Source organism: Bison bison, unplaced genomic scaffold (genome assembly GCF_000754665.1).
Source record: "Bison bison bison isolate TAMUID 2011002044 unplaced genomic scaffold, Bison_UMD1.0 scf7180017864112, whole genome shotgun sequence".
NCBI lineage: Eukaryota > Metazoa > Chordata > Mammalia > Artiodactyla > Bovidae > Bison > Bison bison.
In genome coordinates this window covers 3,189-15,446 of record NW_011494684.1, presented here as the reverse complement: position 1 = coordinate 15,446, position 12,258 = coordinate 3,189, and the positions used below count along the sequence as shown (strand labels likewise).

The window sequence follows — 12,258 nt, the reverse complement described above, 5'->3', positions numbered from 1 at the left end:
CTGTGGGAGAGGGAGAGGGGGGGATGAGTTGGGAGAATGACATTGAAACATGTATAATATCATATAAGAAATGAATCGCCAGTCCAGGTTTGATGCAGGATATAGGAAGCTTGGGGCTGGTGTACTGGGATGACCCAGAGGGATGGTACAGGGAGGGAGGTGGGAGGGGGAATCAGGATGGGGAACATGTGTACACCCATGGAGGATTCATATGATGTATGGCAAAACCAATACAGTATTGTAAAGTAATTAGCCTCCAATTAAAATAAATAAATTTAAATTAAAAAAAAAAGGGAGGGGAGTGTTGTGGCATTTTTACTTGCCTTTGGGCCACCTTCCTCCCTTGCTTGAGAGAGTCATGAAGTTATAGGCCACGTTCCCATTCTGAGACCTTTGTCCCTGCTTTCAAAGGGAAAGGAGCAGACCCTGATCTCAAAGATTGTGTTTGTCTACTTGGAGCCCTCTGGGGATTATCTGAAAGACTGAAGAAAGGCAGTTGGTTTTTGTTTTGGGCAGCACACAGCTCCATCAGAATGCAGCCAAATGGAGGGCATTCCTTGCAAACAAGAAAGGTAAATAGACAACCCTTCCTCTCTGGGGGAAGATGTTAAGGTTGAGGTAAACAATAGACATGCTGAAAACTTGGCAAGAAAGACTGAGAAGAGACATTTTGTGGGGAAGTGGAACAGTAAAAAGTTCCCTGTGTAGGATTTATACCTCTAATGATCTTTAGGTTCAAGAGAAGCAGAAACTAAAGGCTAAGGCAGAATTGTAAAGGCCCTGGTTAATTTTTGAAGGATTTAGAAAAGGCAGAAGAAGCAGAAATCAAATTGCCAAGATCTGTTGGATCATGAAAAAGCAAGAGAATTCCAGAAAAATAGCTACTTCTGCTTCACTGACTACACTAAAGCCTTTGTGTGAATTGCAACAAACTATGGAAAACTCTTAAAGAGAAGGGAATACCAGATCATCTTACCTGTCTCCTGAGAAACTTGTATGCAAGTCAAGAAGCAACAGTTAGAACTGGTCATGGGACAATGGACTGGTTCCAGATTGGGAAAGGAGTATGTTAAGGCTGTATATTGTCACCTTGCTTATTTAATGTATATGCAGAGTACATCATGCCACATGCCAGGCTGGATGAAGCACAAGCTGGAGTCAAGATGGGCACAATAAAGGACATAAATGGTATGGACCTAACAGAAGCAGAAGATATTAAGAAGAGGTGTCAAGAATACACAGAAGAACTATGCAAAAAAGATCATCACAGCCCAGATAATCAACGATGGTGTGATCACTTACCTAGAGCCAGATAACCTGGAATGCGAAGTTAAGTGGGCCTTAGGAACCATCACTATGAACAAAGCTAGTGGAGGTGATGGAATTCCAGTTGAGCTATTTGAAATCATAAAAGATGATGCTATGAAAGTGCTGCACTCAATATGCCAGCAAATTTGGAAAACTCAGCAGCGGCCATAGGACTGGAAAAGGTCAGTTTTCATTCCAATCCCAAAGAAAGGTAATGTCAAAGAATGGATGTGAGAGTTGGACCATAAAGAAGGATGAACTCCAAAGAATTGATGCTTTTGAATTGTGGTGTTGGAGAAGACTCTTGAAAGTGCTTTGGACTGCAAGGAGATCCAACCAGTCCATCCTAAAGGAAATCAGGCCTGAACATTCATTAGAAGGACTGATGCTGAAGCTGAAGCTCCAATACTTGGGCCACCTGATGCGAAGAGCCGACTCATTAGAAAAGACCCTGATTCTGGGAAGGATTGAAGGCAGAAGGAGAAGGGGACAACAGAGGATGAGATGGTTGGATGGCATCACCAACTCAATGGACATGAGTTTGAGCAAGCTCTGAGAGATGGTGAAGGACAGGAAAGCCTGGCATCCTGCCGTCCATGGGGTCGCAAAGAGTTGGACATGACTGAGTGACTGAACAACAAAGCATTCAAGGCATGCTAAACACTGAGCCAGTATGCAAAGAGGTGTTTTTTTTTTCTTGCTGTTGTTGCTTTGGGTATGTTTTTTCTTGCTGTTGTTGCTTTGGGTATGTTTTTGTTTTTTCCAGGGAAAAAAAACTTAAAACAATGCATAAACTTACCTTAAGATAAAGGACACATTCCTAAGAGCACATACCACTAATATTTTTAGAGAAAAAGGTAGAAAAGTGCTAGACATATAACCAAAACCCACAGGAACCAACCAAAGCAAGCCCTGAGCACGAGAAAGTTTATGATTTCAAGAGTTATCTTATTACAAAATACAAAACGTTCAGCTTTCCACAAAAAATTTAAAAAACTTGTGAAGAAACAAGAACATATAACCCATTCATAGAAAAATTAATAGAAACTATGAGGAATCAAGTCATAGAAGTTACTCAGCAAGGCCTTTAATTCAAGTGGCTTAAATATGCTTAAAATAGTAAAGGAAATCATGCACAAAAATTGTATAACTCCAGGGGAATGATATTCCTGAAAGAGTGTACACCTCTAAAGAGATGCAGGTTATAAAAAGGGACCAAACTAATTCTAGGTTAAAAATTACAATACCGGAAATGAATTCACTAAGAATTTCAACATCAGATTTGAGCAGTCAGAGTTGAAAATCAGAGAACTTGAAAAGAAGTCATTTAAAAATTATCCAGTCTGAGGAACATAAAGACAAGGGAATGAACAAAAATGAAGAGAGCCTATGAGATCTGTGAGACACCATGAACAATAGAACATCAAATAATGGAAGTTTCATAAGGAGAGAACAGAGAGAAAGGGATGTAAAAGAATTTTGAAGAAACTATGACCAACAAGTCATACTTTGATTAAATACATGAATCTACACATTCAAGAAGCTCAATGAACTTTAGGAAGGAAAAACACAAGAGATCCATACTGAGACATGTTCTAATAAAACTTTTAAAAGTCAGAGACAAAGGAGGAACCTTGAAGCAGCAGAAGAGAACTGAATGTCCTATTTAAGGGAGACTCATTAAGAAAAAGACTGGACATCTTAGCAGAAAACATGGAGGCCAGAAGGCAGTGCGATGACATATTTAAAGCACCTAAAGAAAGAAAAAGCCCATAACTCTATACCTGGCAAAACTATCATTCAAAAATAAAGGAGACAGTAAGACATTCCCAGATTAACAAGTGCTGAGGGAATTCATCACCAGTAGATGTGTCCTATTTGTTCAGTCGCTGAATTGTGTCCCAGTCTTTGTGACACTGTGGACTGTGGCCTGTCAGGCTTCCGTGTCCTTCACTATTTCCTGGAGTTTGCTCAAATGCATGTTCATTGAGTTGGTGATGCTAGATGTGTCCTATAGGAAATGCTAAAAAGAGACCTTCAGGTGGAAATGGAAGGACACTAGACAGTAAACTTGAAGCCACAGGAAGAAATAACACGGGTAAAGGAATATATAAACCAGTATTAGTGTATTTTCCATTTGTGACTCCTTTTCCTTTCCCAGTTTGATCAAAAAGACAAATCATAAAATGGGAATGATAAGCCTATGTTAAATGGGCACACAAAGTAGAAAGATGTAATTTGTGACACAGTAACATAAAGGGGGGAGGGATGGAGAAATGTATGATCAGAATTTTTACATACCTATGGAAGTTAATATGATATTTCAAAATAGATATTTACATGTTTGTGAGGTTGATTGTAAGCTCCAGCACAAGCAATGATATAATAACTTTTAAATATACAGAAAAATAAATTAGAAAGGAATCAAAATCATACACTACAAAAATGCCAAACACAAAAGAAGGCAGTTAATGGTGACATTGAGGAACAAACAAGATATGAAACATATGAAAGACAAAGAAAAATTGCAGAAGTAAATGTTTCATTATCAGTAATAATAAGTGGATTAAACTCTTCTATTAGAAGGTAAATATTCTCAAAATAGATTAAAAAGCAAAATGCTATACATGCTATCTAGAAAAGACTCATTTTATATCCAAAACGAATAGGTCAAAAGTAAAAGAAAGGAAAAGGACATTCCAGGCAAATAGTTACTAAAAGAGAACTGAGATATCAGTGCTATGATCAGATAAAATAGACTCAGCTGAAAATTGTTACAAGCGGCAAGGAGGAACACTAAATATTGATTAAAATGTGAACCTATGAGGAAGATATAAACCTAGGAACCTAACAACAGAACTCTAAAACATAGGAAGCAAAAATTGAGAAGTGAAAGCAGAAATATACAGTTCTAAAATAATAGTTGGAGATTTCAATGCTGTACTTTCCATATGGATAAACAATTAGAAGATCAGTAGCAAATAGAGGAGTTGAACAATACTCTAAACCAGCTATATCTGACAGACATAAACAGACACTCTCTCCAACATCAGCTTAGTAGTGTTTCTGCTGAACAGGTTTTCTCAAGAGCTTTGTGGATCTTCTGTAAATGTCAGTGGGATTCACTCCTCTAGGCAAAAACCACATTTATAGATCTTTTCCAGACAAACCCTTCTAAGCCTTGCCCTCCTGATGAAATAGTAGGAAATAATACCCTTAAGCTTCCTAGAGGACTTCTAGTTTGGTTGATATCTGTAAGGCAAACCCTTATCCTCTTTTTTGGGGAGGGTGTGTTTAAAATAATTTTTATTTATTATTATTTTTAATTGGAGGATAATTGCTTTACAGTATTGTGTTGGTTTCTGCCATACATGAACATGAATCAGCCAAGTATACATATGTCTCCTCCCTCTTGAACCTCCCTCCAACTTACCATCCCACCCTTCTTGGTTGTCACAGAGCACTGGGTTGAGCTCCATGCATCATATAGCAAATTCCCACTGGCTATCTATTTTACATATGGTAATGTGTGTTTCCATGTTACTCTCTGAATGCATCTCAACCTTTCCTTCCCCTACTTCCACAGATCTGTTCTCTGTGTCTGTCTTTCCATTCAGTTCAGTACAGTTTCTCAGACGTGTCTGACTCTGCAACCCCATGGACTGCAACACGCCAGGCCTCCCTGTCCATCACCAACTCCCGGAGCTTACTCAAACTCATGTCAATTGAGTTGGTGATGCCACCCAACCATCTCATCCTCTGTCGTCCCCTTCTCCTTCCACCTTCAATCTTTCCCAGCATCAAGGTCTTTCCCAATGAATCAGTTCTTCGCATCAGGTGGCCAAAGTATTGGAGTTTCAGCTTCAGCATCAGTCCTTCTAATGAATATTCAGGACTGATTTCCTTTAGGATGGACTGGCTGGATCTCCTTGCAGTCCAAGGGACTTTCAAGAGTCTTCTCTAACACCACAGCTCAAAACATCAAGTCTTCAGTGCTCAGCTTTCTTGATAATCCAACTCTCACATCTATACATGACTACTGGAAAAACAATAGCTATGACTAGATGGACCTTTGTTGTCAAAGTAATGTCTCTGCTTTTTAATATGCTGTCTAGGTTGGTCATGACTTTTCTTCCAAGGAATAAGCGTCTTTTTATTTCATGGCTGCAGTCACCATCTGCAGTGATTTTGGAGCCCCCCAAATAAAAGTCTGTCACTGTTTCCTCATATTTTCTATGAAGTGGTAAGACCAGATGCCGTGATGTTAGCTTTCTGAATGTTGAGTTTTAAACCAACTTTTTCACTCTTCTTAACTTTTTCACTTTCCTCAAGATGCTCTTTAGTTCTTCTTCACTTTCTGCCATAAGGGTGGTGTCATCTGCATATCTGAGATTATGATATTTCTCCCAGCAGTCTTGATTCCAGCTTGTACTTCATCCAGCCTGGCATTTTGCATGATGTACTCTGCATATAAGTTAAATAAGCAGGGTGACAGTATACAGCCTTAATGTATTCCTTTGCCGATTTTGAACCAGTTTATTGTCAATGTCCGGTTTTAACTGTTGCTTCTTGACCTGCATACAGGTTTCTCAGGAGGCAGATCAGGTGGTCTGGTATTTCCATCTCTTTCAGAATTTTCCAGTTTGTTGTCATCCACACAGTCAAAGGCTTTGGCATAGTCAATAAAGCAGAAGTAGATGTTTTTCTGGAACTCTCTTGCTGTTATTGATGATCCAACGGATGTTGGCAATTTGATCTCTGGTCCCTCTGCCTTTTCTAAAACCAGCTTGAACATCTGGAAGTTGACAGTTCATGTACTGTTGAAGCCTAGCTTGGAGAATTTTGAGCATTACTTTGGTAGCATGTGAGATGAGTGCAATTGTGTGGTAGTTTGGGCATTCTTTGGCACTACCTTTCTTTGGGATTGGAATGAAAACTGACCTTTTCCAGTCCTGTGGCCACTGCAGTGTTTTCCAAATTTGCTGGCCTATTGAATGCAGCACTTTCACAGCATCATCTTTTAGGATTGTTTCCATTGCTGCCCTGTAAATAGGTTCATCAATACTATCTTTCTAGATTCCATATATATATGTGTTAATATACCATATTTGTTTTTATCTTTCTGACTTACTTCACTCTGTATAATAGGCTCTAAGTTCATCCACCTCATTAGAACTGACTCAAATGCATTCTTTTTTATGGCTGAGTAATATTCTGTTGTACATATATACCACAGCTTCTCTATCCATTTGTCTGTAAATTCCTCAGTCCAGTATTTGACGTATACTAAGAGCTCAATAAATGTAACACCTCCTATCTTTAGATTTTTCTAAAGTCTCTGATGGAACCACAGTCTCAGTGCCCAGAGGGATGTGGGACTCAATGAGGTAAATTCCACTGAAGGGGTGGAGGATCTAAAGGAGTTTGCCACCACCTAGCCAAAGGAGAATCAGATACTCTTACTTATAAGTGCATGCTTCACAGTTTAGGAAAATCTGGAGAAAGGAACTGTTAGTGGAGACTTGAAGACCTAAATCAGAGAACTTGGAAGGAATACGTATGCAGATTAGGTTTCAGGGAATTTTTCAGTGTATCAGGGTATAGTATAGAAAGGAATTAAGAGAGAAGCATAGCCCAGGGAGTGTATGCCATCCAAACAAGTAAGATGGCTATTATATGGAGATACATATAACCTTCAAGATATCCTTTTAGTTGACCAAAGGGACTTGGAGTTTAGGTGGTTTAGGATTATAACTGAGCTATTCTGTACATGGAATTCATTTGGTGCCTATACCTATTCCAGGCGGTAGATGCAAATTTTAAGAGATGGTATTCAGTTAAGATTGGCCTGTAAACTAAAGTAACCTGAAAAGTGGCAAGTGTAACAGGGAAAACATCATGAAAAGAGACAAAGGCTGTTTGAATGGGATGAATAAATTCCAAGGACTAGAGCATCTTATGGGACCAAGAATTGAAATGTACGAAAAAGAGAAGCTCCCCAAGGTAGAAGCAGGTTCCAATTTCTAGGAGACCATGAAAACTGAAAGTAGAATGTCAGACCCACCACTCCAGGGAGAATAAATATAGGATTTAACGGTAATATGTCAAGTCCAATAAAGATTGGGAAGCTTACATACATAGGAGAATGAAAGGAAAGATCAAGACTGAAGGGTCTAAATTAAGGCCAAGGTTTGTTTTTTGTTTGTTTGTTTTTTGTTTGAGTTTTACTTTAACTAGAAACTACATACCATAACTACAGTCAGGAATGCCGATCCTGTAGGTTTTCTTTCAGAAGTGACTTCCCATCTCCTGAAGCTTCTGCCATGAGATAATAGGAAACATTAGGAAATAGCAATTTGGAAATTTCCAATTTCCAATTAGGAGATAATAGGAAATAGCAATATGGAAATTGCTGCTACGTGGAAAATAACTTTCAACATTTTGGTATAGACTGAAAGTTAATAGAGATGCTGTTTGTCTTTTCTGCTAATGTTTTAGCAATTCTCTTATTTTCTTGTTGTCTCAAAATGGGGAGATGCTTTCCTTTAGGAGATGTGGGAGATTGTAACCCGAAGAAGGCCTCTTCAGCATTTGAAATCTTTGACCTCCATATAGATTCAGTTCAGTTCAGTTCAGTTCAGTCACTCAGTTGTGTCTGACTCTTTGTGACCCCATGAATTGCAGCACACCAAGCCTCCCTGTCCATCACTAACTCCAGGAGTTTGTAACCAGGATATGGAAACAACCTAAATGTCCATCAACAGAGCAACGGATAAAGAGGATGTGGTACATATATACAATGGAATATTGCTCAGTCATAAAAAGGAACGAAATTGGGTCATTTGTAGAGATGTGGATGGACCTAGAGACTTTTATACAGAGTGAATTAAGTCAAAAAAAGAAAATCAAATATCATATATTAATGTATATATGTGGAATTTGAAAGAATTGCCATAGATGACTTATTTATAAAGCAGAAATAGTGACACAGATGTAGAGAACAAATACATAGATAGGTATCAAGGGGGAAAGGAGGATGGGATGAATGGGAAGTTGGGACTGGCATATACATACTACGTATAAAATAGGTAACGAATGAGAGCCTACTGTATAGCTCAGGAAACTGTACTCAGTGCTCTGTGGTAACCTAAATGGGAAGGAAATCCAAAGAAGAGAGGATATATGTATTTGTATAGCTGACTCACTTTCCTGTACAGTAGCAACTAATACAATATTGTGAAGCAACTATACTTCAATAAAAACTTTAAAAATTCCAATTAGCTCAATACAGGATAAGGTGGTATAGGTGAGGATACTGTGTGTGTGTGTGTGTGTGTGTGTGTGGTGGTAATGAGAGTGAAAATATACCAACGTGGTAAAAATTTATTTTTGAATGTGAAGATAAGAATGAAAGTTAGTAATGACATAAAAGGGTGATTCCTTTCTCTCTCTGTGTGTGCATGCTCAGTCAGGTCCAACATTTGTGACTACATGGAATGTAGTCCCCCAGGCTTCTCTGTCCATCATCCTAACTAATGAAATAATAAAATGAAATAAAGAAATCTCAATTGGTATCACAAAAGTAGACAAGAAAAAAATTCAAAGGAAGAAATTATGGGTACATACAAATAAGTGACAGGAATAAGTCAAGTTTTTCATCCTTATGTATATGCCAGTAGAACTGTGTGTGAACACACATCAAGACATATCCACCAGAATGTTCATAGCACCACTATGAATAAAAGTAAAAAATTGGAAAGAATCCTGATGTCCTTTCACAGTCACATGGTAAATAAAAGGTGACATATTCATACAATAATAAAAACAATATCATGGTGAACACAACAATATGGGTAAAATCTCACAATTTTAAATTTTGAAACAAGCCAAATACAAAAGAATACAAATAATATGATTCCATATACAGAAAGATAAATACCTTCCAAAATGAATTTATAATATCACAAGTCTGAGTACTGACTAGTGCAAAGTGTTACAAAGTAGAGAGATTAATGATAAATAGCTAAGAGTATGAGAGATTGTTCTGGAATATGGGCAGTGTTCTAATACTCCATCTGGGCATGCTTATGTGGTCAATTTGTGATACTTCATTAAACTGTAGATACTGGTAGACTCTAATCTCATGGCATGATCTTCTCTATGGTTTGAGAAGTCATTGGTCAGTATAGGAAGGATCAAAGAGACCAGGAACAAAGACCAAAGCAGTCTTTGTTCCATCCCAGGAGGACTGTAAAGTTAGTCTGTGTTGTTCCTAATCAGGGTAAAGTCACAGGCACATGTTTTATGGTTATTGGGCTCAAATCTTTCATAGTCACATAAAAAGAAAGCTGATAATCTCAGACCTTATATGGAAAACCCCCTGAGAATCTGTTTGTTAATTTCCTGAGCTAAAAAGCCTGAACATGGTCCGTCTGAGACAGATTTGAGGGTACAGTTGGACAGAACTAGAGAAAGACTTATAGTTCTTTAGGGTAAAAGTCAGGCCAATGGGAAATGGTGATTTTCAGAGACTATCAGGTAAATTTAGGGTTATTATTAAATGACTTGTCCCCTGTAAAAAAGGAGAGCCCAATCTTTGTTTAATTTCCTGTTGTCTAAGAAAAACCCAGATAAAGTTGTGTGGACATCTATGTGACAGAAAAATAACATCAGGTAACTTGTATTCAGAGATCTTCTCTGACATCCCCTAACTCAATGTTTCTTTTTGACTCTTTTGTCCTAAGTAAATTGCACATGTATATGTGGTTTGGTTATGTATGTAAAAAAGAAAGAGGTCATTGCATTGTCTCATTTTAAGACTTACATACAGCCACCAAGAACAAGATGGTATTAATGAAGACAGATATAAGTCCATGGAAATGGAAGAGTACAGAGGATCTAGAAATACACTCATACATATATGCTCCACCGATGTGCAAAGAGGAGTGGAAAATCTATTCAACAAATGGTGCTGGGACAATTGGATATCCATGTGGAAAAAAGCTGATCATTGACCCTGCTTTATACCACACCCAAAATACCTCATCACACCACACCCAAAATAACTCAAAATAGACCAAAACTTAAATGTAAAAATTAACCTATTAAACTTCTGGATGAAAGAAGAGTGAAAAATATTAATATTCATGGCCTTGCAGTGGGCAAAACTTTCTTCAGTTCAGTTCAGTCGCTCAGTCGTGTCTGACTCTTTGCAACCCCACGAATCGCAGCACGCCAGGCCTCCCTGTCCATCACCAACTCCCAGAGTTCACTCAAACTCACGTCCATCGAGTTGGTGATGCCATCCAGCCATCTCATCCTCTGTCGTCCCCTTTTCCTCCTGCCCCCAACCCCTCCCAGCATCAGAGTCTTTTCCAATGAGTCAGCTCTTTGCATGAGGTGGCTAAAGTATTGGAGTTTCAGCTTTAGCACCATTCCTTCCAAAGAACACCCAGGGTTGATCTCCTTTAGAATGGACTGGTTGGATCTCCTTGCAGTCCAAGGGACTCTCAAGAGTCTTCTCCAACACCACAGTTCAAAAGCATCAATTCTTCGGTGCTCAGCTTTCTTCACAGTCCAACTCTCATATCCATTCATGACCACAGGAAAAACCATAGCCTTGACTAGACGGACCTTTGTTGGCAAAGTAATGTCTCTGCTTTTCAATATGCTATCATGAGCCATAAAAAAACTGATCAATTAGACAATCAAAATGAAAAATTTGCCTCTCTGAAAATTACGTTAGGACAATTAAAGTTCTAACTAAAGAATGGAAGAAAATATTTTCAATGAATATATCTGACAAAAAACTGATATCCAAATTATATAAAGACTCTTACAGTTCAATAATATGTAAGAGAATGTAGTAAGAACAGGGCAAAGTGTTTGAATAGCTGATTTCATAAAAGAAGATATTGAGTGGTCAGTAAGTGCATGAAAAGATGGTCAACGTCATTAGTCATTAGGGAAATTCAAATTAAAACTGCAATGAGAAAACAGAACAAACTCATTAGAAAGACTAAAATTAAGAAGACTGACAATATCAAGTGTCAGAGAGGATGTAGAGCAGCTAGACCATGGCTCACTATTGGTAGTAACCATTTGAGAAACTTGTTAGGCATTTGTGAAACATGCACACACCATATGACACAGACATTTCACTTCTAGATATCTATCCAAGAGAATTAAAAAATTTTGTCCACACAATGATTCATGTATAGATGTTCATAGTAGATTTTTGCATAATAGCTAAAGACTGGAAATACTAAAAATATCCATAAATATATAGATACTGGGCTGGCCAAAACGTTCTTTTGGGTTTTTGTGTAACATCCCCTGAATGAAATTTCTGGCCAGTCCAATAGTTAAACAAAATATGCTATACAATGAAATACTGCTTAATAATAGAAATGGATAACTACTCATACAAGCAACAACATGGTTGAATTTAAAATTTATTATGCTGTGTGAAAGAAGGCATCAATGAAGGAATACTTATTATATTATTCCATTTATATAAAATTCAAACTAATTTATAGTAACCCAAAGCACATCTGGTTGCCTGGGACTGGAGCAGAGAGAGGAATAGACTGCAGAGGGGCACTGTAAATTTTGGGGGATCATGAAAATATTTTATGTCTTGATCATGGGAATGGTTTCAAGGGTTTAGTGGTTTCAACTTGGCAAAATTCATCAATATGTGTACCTTAAATGGATGCATTTTTTTGTGCATAGGTTATTTCTCAATAAAATTGACATAAAAATAAGGAAATAATTTTACATCTGTGTCTCTTTTGCTGTCTCACATACAGGGTTATTGTTACCATCTTTCTATAGATGTATAGAACAGTCTTTTGGACTTTGTGGGAGAGGGAGAGGTTGGGATGATTTGGGAGAATGGCATTGAAACATGTATAATATCATATATGAAACGAATCACCAGTCCAAGTT

General features: G+C 37.9%; 1 protein-coding gene across 1 annotated transcript in view; it reads right to left on the bottom strand.

Annotated features, from left to right (window-relative positions):
- The window catches only part of LOC104988007 (interferon-induced very large GTPase 1-like), a 32,758-nt gene extending 24,771 nt beyond the window's left edge, over positions 1-7,987 (bottom strand). Inside the window, 1 exon segment of the mRNA XM_010839146.1 lies at positions 7,557-7,987. The gene's annotated coding sequence lies outside the window, so the exon portion shown is untranslated.
- Positions 7,988-12,258: the final 4,271 nt, after the last annotated feature.